Below are 8525 nucleotides of genomic sequence, written 5' to 3'. Positions count from 1 at the left end.
GGGGCACCGCCCCCTTCCCGCCCACCCGCGCCAGGCCGCTCTGGCCGGGCCTCCGCCTCGTCTCGGTGTCCGCGCTACTTCCCCATCCGGGGCTCGCGTCGGGGGCGGGGCCTCACGTGCGGCCTATTGGCCGGGATGCCAGACGGCGTTTCCCGCTTCGTAAGAGCCATCGACCGGGGCAGGAAATCCTTTTCCTCCTAGACGTTCCGAAATAGACTCAAGCCCAAGAATTGACTTCCGACCTAGTGATTTCCCCAACAGGACAAACTCGGACGAGCGTCCCAGGATCTATAAAGGATGTTACGGACCTTCGCGGGGCCTCCTAGGGCAACAGAGAGGCACAAAATAGAGTTTCTGGGGGAACTTTTGTAAAATGTAAAGGGCTGAGCATGTGCGACTTAGTGCGATGGTCCCTGCTGGGAAGTATCCACTTTGGGGGAGCTTTTCAAATTCTTCCAAACCCCAAGTGGTGTTCAGTGCCTCTGTTTATTGCTAATAGCTACCATGGTTTATCACAGACATTCTTATGTAATCGTCACATTCCTTTATGGAGGCAGATACTATTTCATTTCACAGACAACTGGAACAGGCCGAGGACAGAAAAATCCTCGGGAGGTAAGCGAGTACGGATCCTGACCCAATGCAGTCCAACCTGGCTCCAAGGCTGAGCGTTTAACCAGCATCCTCATGTCCCACCCAAGGGCCTAAGGCTCTATTGTGTTGGGACACCTTTCTCTTCTCAAGGGAAATAGCGCTGTGTGGGCAGAGCCTGAAGCTGGCTAAGGGCTCCAGGCAAGTTTCCAGTTCCATCTACTAGACCTATGAAAGTGAAAGTTAGTCACTGTGGGTTGCCATTCCCTATTCCAGGGGATCTTCCCAACCCAGGGATCGAATCCGGGTCTCCGGCATTGCAGGCAGATTCTTTACTGATTTTGACTGAGCTACAAGGGAAGGCAATTGACTATAATTTTTGGAAATTTTCTGAATGTTGAAAGGAAAAAAGCACCGCATATCACAAAGGAACTGGGGGTGGGGGTGGGTGAAGGGTTCAGAAGTTAAATAATTTTTAAATAATTGTAATTTTTAATTGTAAAGAAAAGCATGTAATCAAGCACACTGCAACAGTTGCAAAACTTTTCAAGGATAAAATGTTAAATGTTAGACTTGTTTATGTTGCCATTTCAGGTGGCACCCCCCCCCCCCCCCCCCCCCCCCGCCCCCGGATCTCTCAGACTGTTTTTGTTTCTTTGTTTTTTAGTAGCTAGTGAGAAGTCCTTCCGTCCGGAACAGAATTAAGGGGACTCTATGTCCCTGACCCTTAGGGGAATTTGATTCTTTCTCCTGAGCAATGTCTATAATTGGTGTCATATCTTAGAAATACAAATATTTCACTTTTTAATTTGGCAAAAATTCATAAAAACCAAAAAAACGACGACAACAACAACAAAAAACCTTGTCAAGGTTTGAGACTTTGCCCAGTCTAAAGCTGGGCAAAGCTAGGGAAGGCTGGAGCAGGTAGCTGAAATACTGGGGAGTCAATAGCCTTGGTTCTACAACCACCTGTGGGATTGCCTGCTTTTAGCTGTGTACCTTTGCACAAGATAATTCTCTCTGCTCAAATTTCTCCCTTGACAGATGGGAATTAAAAGTATGTGTTATTCTTCCTTCACGAGATGTTTGAGGGCCAGATGAAGTGAAGGACATGTTACATTAGGTCTTTGAAATTAAAAGAACTTAAAATGCCACGTCAGTTCAGTTCAGTCGCTCAGTCGTGTCTGACTCTTTGCGACCCCATGAATCGTAGCACGCCAGGCCTCCCTATCCATCACCAACTCCCGGAGTTTACCCAAACTCATGTCCATTGAGTCGGTGATGCCATCAACCATCTCATCCTCTGTTGTCCCCTTCTCCTCCTGCCCCAACCTCTCCCAGCATCAGGGTCTTTTCCAATGAGTCAACTCTTCGCATGAGGTGGCCAAAGTATTGGAGTTTCAGCTTCAGCATCAGTCCTTCCAATGAACACCCAGGACTGATCTCCTTTAGGATGGACTGGTTGGATGTCCTTGCAGTCCAAGGGACTCTCAAGAGTCTTCTCCAACACCACAGTTCAAAAGCACCAATTCCTCAGCGCTCAGCTTTCTTCATAGTCCAACTCTGACATCCATACATGACCACTGGAAAAACCATAGCCTTGACTAGATGGACCTATATTGGCAAAGTAATGTCTCTGTTTATTAATATGCTATCTAGGTTGGTCATAATTTTCCTTCCAAGGAGAAAGCGTCTTTTAATTTCATTGCTGCAATCACCATCTGCAGTGATTCCAAAAGCATGGAATTTATCAGGAAATTGGCTCTCATTGACTTTTAAGGGGTTGAATGATGATACTTCTTTGAGGTCCTTTTGTGCTTACTACAGAGCTAGGAGCAAGACTAGGACTAGGGTGAGGTGGGTGAGGCTACTGAGTTGTTCAGTCATAATTCCGGTTTGACTCTTTTTGACCCCATGGATTGCAGCACACCAGCCTTCCCTGTCCTTCCCTATCTCCCAGAGTTTGCTCAAATTCATGTCCATTGAATCGGTGATCCTATTAACCACTTGCCTTATTTAGGGCACAAAATGCTAAGGGGGTGCCAAAAAACTCAGTGAGATAAATGATAATGTGATTGTTTTGAAAGGAAGCGTTACTACAAAAAAATCCATGTTGAACAAAATATTACATTTTAAAAATAAAGATGAGAATAATAATGGTGCAGTGCCTGTCATCTTAGAACCTGAGGCAGAAGACAAACCAATAACACTGCGTTTCTCAGATCCTTGTCTGTAGGCATGCAGTGGCCTGAGGAAGAACCTGAGGTCTTGCATACTCCTGTAAAAACGTGTTGAAATGTCTTAAAGTGAGTTTCTAGTTATTTAATCCCAACAACATCTGTAGTAGCCTATATGTGAAGTGCATGCATACATGGACGATGGATAGACTCACTGGATGTAAACAATAGTGTTGGCATTTGGGTTTCTGTATCTCCAGCCCTAACTAAAGCTGGGAAAACCACTATCTCAGATAAAACAGTCCATATGTTGACTGGTTCAAAGATACCTTGATCAAAGAAGAGAAAATTAAAATCTCTCACAAAACTGTTAAACTTTAGCTCTCTAATCAGCCAAAAAATAACAGACTTCTGTTTAAACACAAGACTGTGTGATTTGGAGCAAGTTGATTGCATTCTCTAGACCTCAATTCCCTCTTAAAAGAACATTCTTTTCCTTCCTTCAAATATCTGCTTAGTGTTTGCTTGCGCGGGCACTGCTTTAGGCGGTGAACAAAGAATGATGAACAAAACAGACAAGGGTGGGAGAGAGAGATGATAAAAGGAGTCGATAAATAGATGATGGCAATTTCAGCTAGTGTTAAAGCTATGAAGAGATGAAAACAAAATTCCAGAAAGGAGAGGGAGCAGGGGAATGACATGATCTAAAATACTGATTCCAGGTATAAAAAGATATCTTGGGCTGCCAGGGTAGAAGCCGAGAGATCCCAAGAGCTGCAAACATTAGGGCCACAAAAGAGGACTGGACCAGCGTTGGTAGCAGTGCAATCAGACACTGGGCCTGAGGCTCAACAGCGGAATCAAAAGGTGTGTTCCCCTTTAAGAGTCCTGGAGGCGGGGACGGGGCAGAGGCCGCCGGAGCTGGCCGAGGGCGGGAGTCCCTACAGGGAAGAGCCGCCTCAAGGGTGCGCGCGCGCAGTGCGGGGGCGGGACTTGGGCGAGTCCGCATGGCAGGCTCGGGCCCCGGATGAGGAAGTGCAGGGCGACCATAGAGACGAAGAGGCTGTGGTGGCCGGAGCGCCCCCGGGCTCTCTCGGCTCGGCTGGCTCAGGTAGATTCGGCGGCTACGGGGTTGCGGCAGCAGAGGCCGGGCTGGAGGGGCGAGCGCGGGCCGCGGAGCAGGCCTCAGGGTAAGAGGCTGGGGGCGGGAACGCTTGGGGCGTAGCCGCCCCGTCCCACTCAAGCCCTAGCGGACCCTCAGCCGGATGGTGCAGGCTGAGGGAGAGCCCGGGTCCCCCGCCCTCTTGGAGCGCCGACGGGAACGCAGGCTGCGCTGCGGGCGCCGAGAGACCAGGGGAGAGGGAGGAGCCCAGGCCCCGCGTCGCGAGGGCAAAACAGCTTCTCGGTGTCATGGCCCCGGCGGGGGAAAGCGACTCCTCGTCGACCTCAGTACGGCGGGGGACCCCCCAACTCCTCTCCTCGGGAAGGCGACGCCCGTTGTCGTGGGCGAACGCGCGACTCCGGCTGCATCGCGCTTGTCAGCGGAGGGAGACCCGCTCCCGGAGTGCGAGGGGGCGATTCTGAACTTATTTTCAGGAGGGATAAGACTTGTCTGGATTTGGTCAGCGCCCCTCAGGTGGAGAGAAAGATTCAAGTTGCCTAAAAGTGAGCGAGATCTTCCTTTCCTGTAAAAGCTAGAGTTATCTTCCCTCATAGTTTTCGCCTGTATCCCGGTATATGGGGAGGAAGACCTAGAATTTACTTAGCGGCGTTAGTCGGCCTTTTCCCCCTCCCCCAGCCGTGTCCACCGAGGGAGCCTTGCTTCTCTGCCCCCGAGTTTTCTGGTGTGCCTTGAGCTCTTTACCTTTGCACCATGAAGAGCGTAGTGTTTGGGAGTGTGAGGGATGCAAGCTCGTGTGTCCCACTTTCCATCTTTATGACCTTGACTCACAGCTTCACCTTTAGTCAGTTAGCCCATCTCTTAATTTCGGTCTTCTCTTCATGGAATTGTCCTCAAGACTACAGGAAATTTCGTGTAACTGTTTGGTACATAGTAACCTTTTGGTAGACTGTTGCTATTAGTTACTTAATTTGTTAGGAAAGAAAAGTAGTATCTTCCATAGAGAAACAGATTTTTCCATGCGTGCCTCTCCCCATCCCTCCCCACCGCCCCCCGCGTCCCTTCCTCACTAGAGAGGAGGCTTTTAACCCCCGGGGGGCAGAGAAAGAGGCGCTTTTACTCTTTTAGATCCTAAATTAACAAAGCTGTTAGCGTAATCTGGGGGAAAAGACTGTTTGGGCAAACAGGTCTGGAAGATCTGATAGGAGAAGCAGCCTTCCCTTTGTCCACAGAAGCTATCAGTCCTTCCCGACTGGTTAGAGCTGCCCTCTTCCACTCCCCGTACTTGCTCTTCTGATGAAAAAGCTTCCCTCTATCTGATCTGCACACCCCTCACCCCCAGAAAGGAGATTCCAACTTCTTTCTCTTGCTCTCCCAAGAAAAATATGATTCTAGACCTTTGAGATGAGTGCCCTTTCCTGCTGTATCTTTGGAGTGGCACAAATGGTTTCTCTTCTCCCCTCCCTTTGACAAAAGGATGAAAATCTCTTATGCAGAGTCTCTGTCAGTAGAAATTAGGAGCATTTTCAGTGTTTCACTCCCCACTCCCCACCCCCGTGGAGACAGAGGGATCCTTTTTCTGAGTGCTGATAACAGGAGGAACAGGGAAGCTGTGCCTGATGCGCTTGAGATTTCCTGTGCACTCTTTTCCCTTGTGGAAGAGCGAGGCCCTGTTCATTGTGTGGACTTCCCTGCCCCACTTTGAGCTTGTCTGGAGAGCTTGTTAAAAGATCCTTCTTCCTCTGTCCCTCAAGAAGAGGCCCCTTTTCCGAATTGCCTCAGAGATTGGCTACAGTGTTTGAATCTTTGGAAAAGAAAGGCCCTTTCTCAAGGTGAAAGGCCTGTGGGGAACTTCTGAGGTCCCGATCACTATTGTGAGTATTGTCCCCTGACACAAGTGTGGCAGCGCCCAGTGTTCTCACTGCTTCATTTCGTTAAGGGCAGCCCCTTTGCTTTTAGAATTAACGAGAAGGGAGACCTTCAGACTTGGGATTATTGGGGCACATGGCTTTCTGTTCTACTGTTTTCTTTGATTCTTTTTTTTCTTATTCTTCTTTTGCTTAGTGCTGTAAACTTTATACCCCCAGAACTTTTGTTTTGGGGAGTGTTTGAATGACTAAAAGTTGTCATTTGTCAGGTTTTTAAAATTACTATAATAAAACGTATTCTAATGAGGCTGAGAGCTGCAGTGTTAGTTAATCTTTCACTGGTAGTCTCCCCACCCTCCCCCTGGCTTTTGTCATCTGGTGGGATAGGAGTTAACACTTCCCAATTGCCTGAAGACACGCTAAAGAACAGCTTTCTACCCTTTTCGTATGTAAAGTGGTCTTAAATTACCTCCTTTGCCCTTGCGGTGGGGATTAGTCTGAATTCTGTACCACTTTTGTTGGCGTCTTTAGGTGCCCTGTGCCAAAACAAAGTGAAATAGAAAAGTTATTTAGAGTCTTGGGAATTTTATGGGTTAGCAGGACTCTCTGAGGTTATTTTGTTTGACTTGTCCATTTTACATGTGGAAAACAAGCCCAGGAAAGTTCAGTGGCACACACTCAAGGGCGTGCTGAGTGTGAGGGGCAGGATAGGGACCCTGGTCTCCCACCTTGGAGACCAAAACTAGACTACTTCCTAACCCTGACTCTGCCTTTGAAACACAAAGACTGGGAGATGATTGTTCTCAATTGAAAAATGATTTCTTCTGTTGGAATAATTGTGTTGCCTACTCCACCAAATGTTAGTCTCCACGGTAAAGATGACAAGCCAATAGCAGTAAGAAAGAGCTGTTTGTGAGTCTATGGGTTATTTTTCCCTTGTACTTCAAACTAGGTAATTATCTGATGTCTTCAATCCAGTAGGTTGGTTATAAGTCTGTAGTAAGCATTAAGCCATAAATCTCTGTCTACATTTTATAAGCACGTGCTATACTTACTTTATTTCAAGTATATTTAAAACTTTAATGTAAAAACGTTTATGGTTAAAGGAGAAAGCTAACATTTAAAAAATACTGATAAAAGTAAAGGGATAATACACTTACCAGTTGTTATTTATTGCTTCATATTTGGATCTTGAGATATAATATTTTTAAAAAGTTTAACATGTATTACACACTCATTGTTAAAAAAGGGGGGGGGGATATGTCATTAATAATCCTATCACTCATGGTTGCATTGTTAATATTTGGCTTATAGTTTTTAAAAGATTTTTCCTGTATGGATGTAGATACATACTTTACCAAAATAAAATAATCCTATTTTTTAATATGGGCTTTCCAGGAGGCACAGTGGTAAAGAATCTCCCTGCCAGTGCAGGAGATACAAGAGACACAGGTTCGATCCCTGTTTCAGGAAGATCCCCTGGAGGAGGGTATGGCAACCCACTCCAGTATTATTGCCTGGAAAATTCCCTGGACAGGGGAGCCTGGTGAGCTACAGTCCATGGGGCTGCAAAGAGTCAGACACGACTGACAACAGATAAACACACAATGTTTACCTAGTTTGATAAGACATCCCAGACAGCTTTCTATGGAGAGGTATATTTCTATACCGTCTTTTTTTTATTGCTCCACTGAATTCAGAAATTTGAAGGACTCAAATGGTAAAATTTTGTTTCTGCTGTCTTTGTGGCACAACCAAGTATCTTGATAGATGGAGAGTTTAGTGACATGCGGTGGTGAGCTAAGAATAATTGTAAACTGCTACTCTAGGCTTGCTTCTAAATACTACTTCACCTCTGAGGCTTCCCTGGTGGCTCAGACTGTAGAGTCTGCCTGCAGTGCAGGAGACCCAGGTTCTGTCCCTGGGTCGGGCAGATCCCCTGGAGAAGGCAATGGCAACCCACTCTGGTATTCTTGGCTGGAGAAGCCCATGGATGGAGGAGCCTGGCGGGCTACAGTCCAGTCCATGGGGTTGCAGAGAGAGACACAACTGAGCAGCTTCACTCACTCACTCAGCTTGGGGTTTCAGCTGAGGCGCTGAGCTGTTTGTGGTGACTCCACTACACACTGCTGAGAAACTTGAGGATGAGAAGGGCTGAAGAGAAAAAGGAGAGGATGTCTGTTTTGCTTGAATAGCCGATATGCATGGTTGTTTTACAGGTTGAAAAGTCTTAGAATTCTGTCTCTACCAAACACACGTATTGAGAGCCAGTAGCTTTGTGATATCTGGCTTTTGTATATTGGAAGTCACCTTTTAGTCACCAAGCTTTCAATTTTGTTTCGGTCCACTTCAGTTCACAGCATAGGTGGGGGCACAGGAAAAGTAATAGTAGTTTTTCCTGAGGAATATTTTGAGCCATTTTTGGGGGTGATCAGTGTTGCCCCTCTGTGATAAAGATCTGTTTAGTGTGTGTGTGCTTGTGCTTGTGCGTGATCCTGTGTTCAGAACAAAATCTTGAGTTAGGACCATGGGGATGGAACAGTGAGATGTGGTGGAGACGCAGCTGGCGTTGGGTGCGTGTGGATGAGTGCTGACTACACGGCGTGTGGACGGTCAGACAGTTACATCCGGGGATTCACGTCTGAGCTCTAGGGTAACGCGGTGCCATTACTGAGAGAGGCAGCAGGATCAGAAATAAGTGTGTAAGGTTACTGAGAACATCTTAACTCATCCTTGAATCTCACAGCTGTTTGCATGGACAACACTCGA

The 8525-nt window shown here is 47.0% G+C and overlaps 1 protein-coding gene across 5 annotated transcripts in view; it reads left to right on the top strand.

Moving 5' to 3' along the window:
• Nucleotides 1-3818: 3818 nt before the first annotated feature.
• The window catches only part of PRR14L (proline rich 14 like), a 50014-nt gene continuing 45307 nt past the window's right edge, over nt 3819-8525 (top strand). For 3 of the 5 annotated variants that reach the window (XM_005218190.5, XM_059876438.1, XM_002694639.7), the window contains exon 1: nt 3819-3958. The gene's annotated coding sequence lies outside the window, so the exon portion shown is untranslated. Of the gene's footprint in view, nt 3959-4348; nt 4434-8525 lie in introns of those variants that run through there. The other 2 variants (XM_015475599.3, XM_005218188.5) reach the window with 2 other exon arrangements.

The sequence above is a fragment of the Bos taurus genome, chromosome 17 (assembly GCF_002263795.3).
Source record: "Bos taurus isolate L1 Dominette 01449 registration number 42190680 breed Hereford chromosome 17, ARS-UCD2.0, whole genome shotgun sequence".
Lineage (NCBI taxonomy): Eukaryota > Metazoa > Chordata > Mammalia > Artiodactyla > Bovidae > Bos > Bos taurus.
This window is presented reverse-complemented; position numbering and strand designations above follow the sequence as displayed.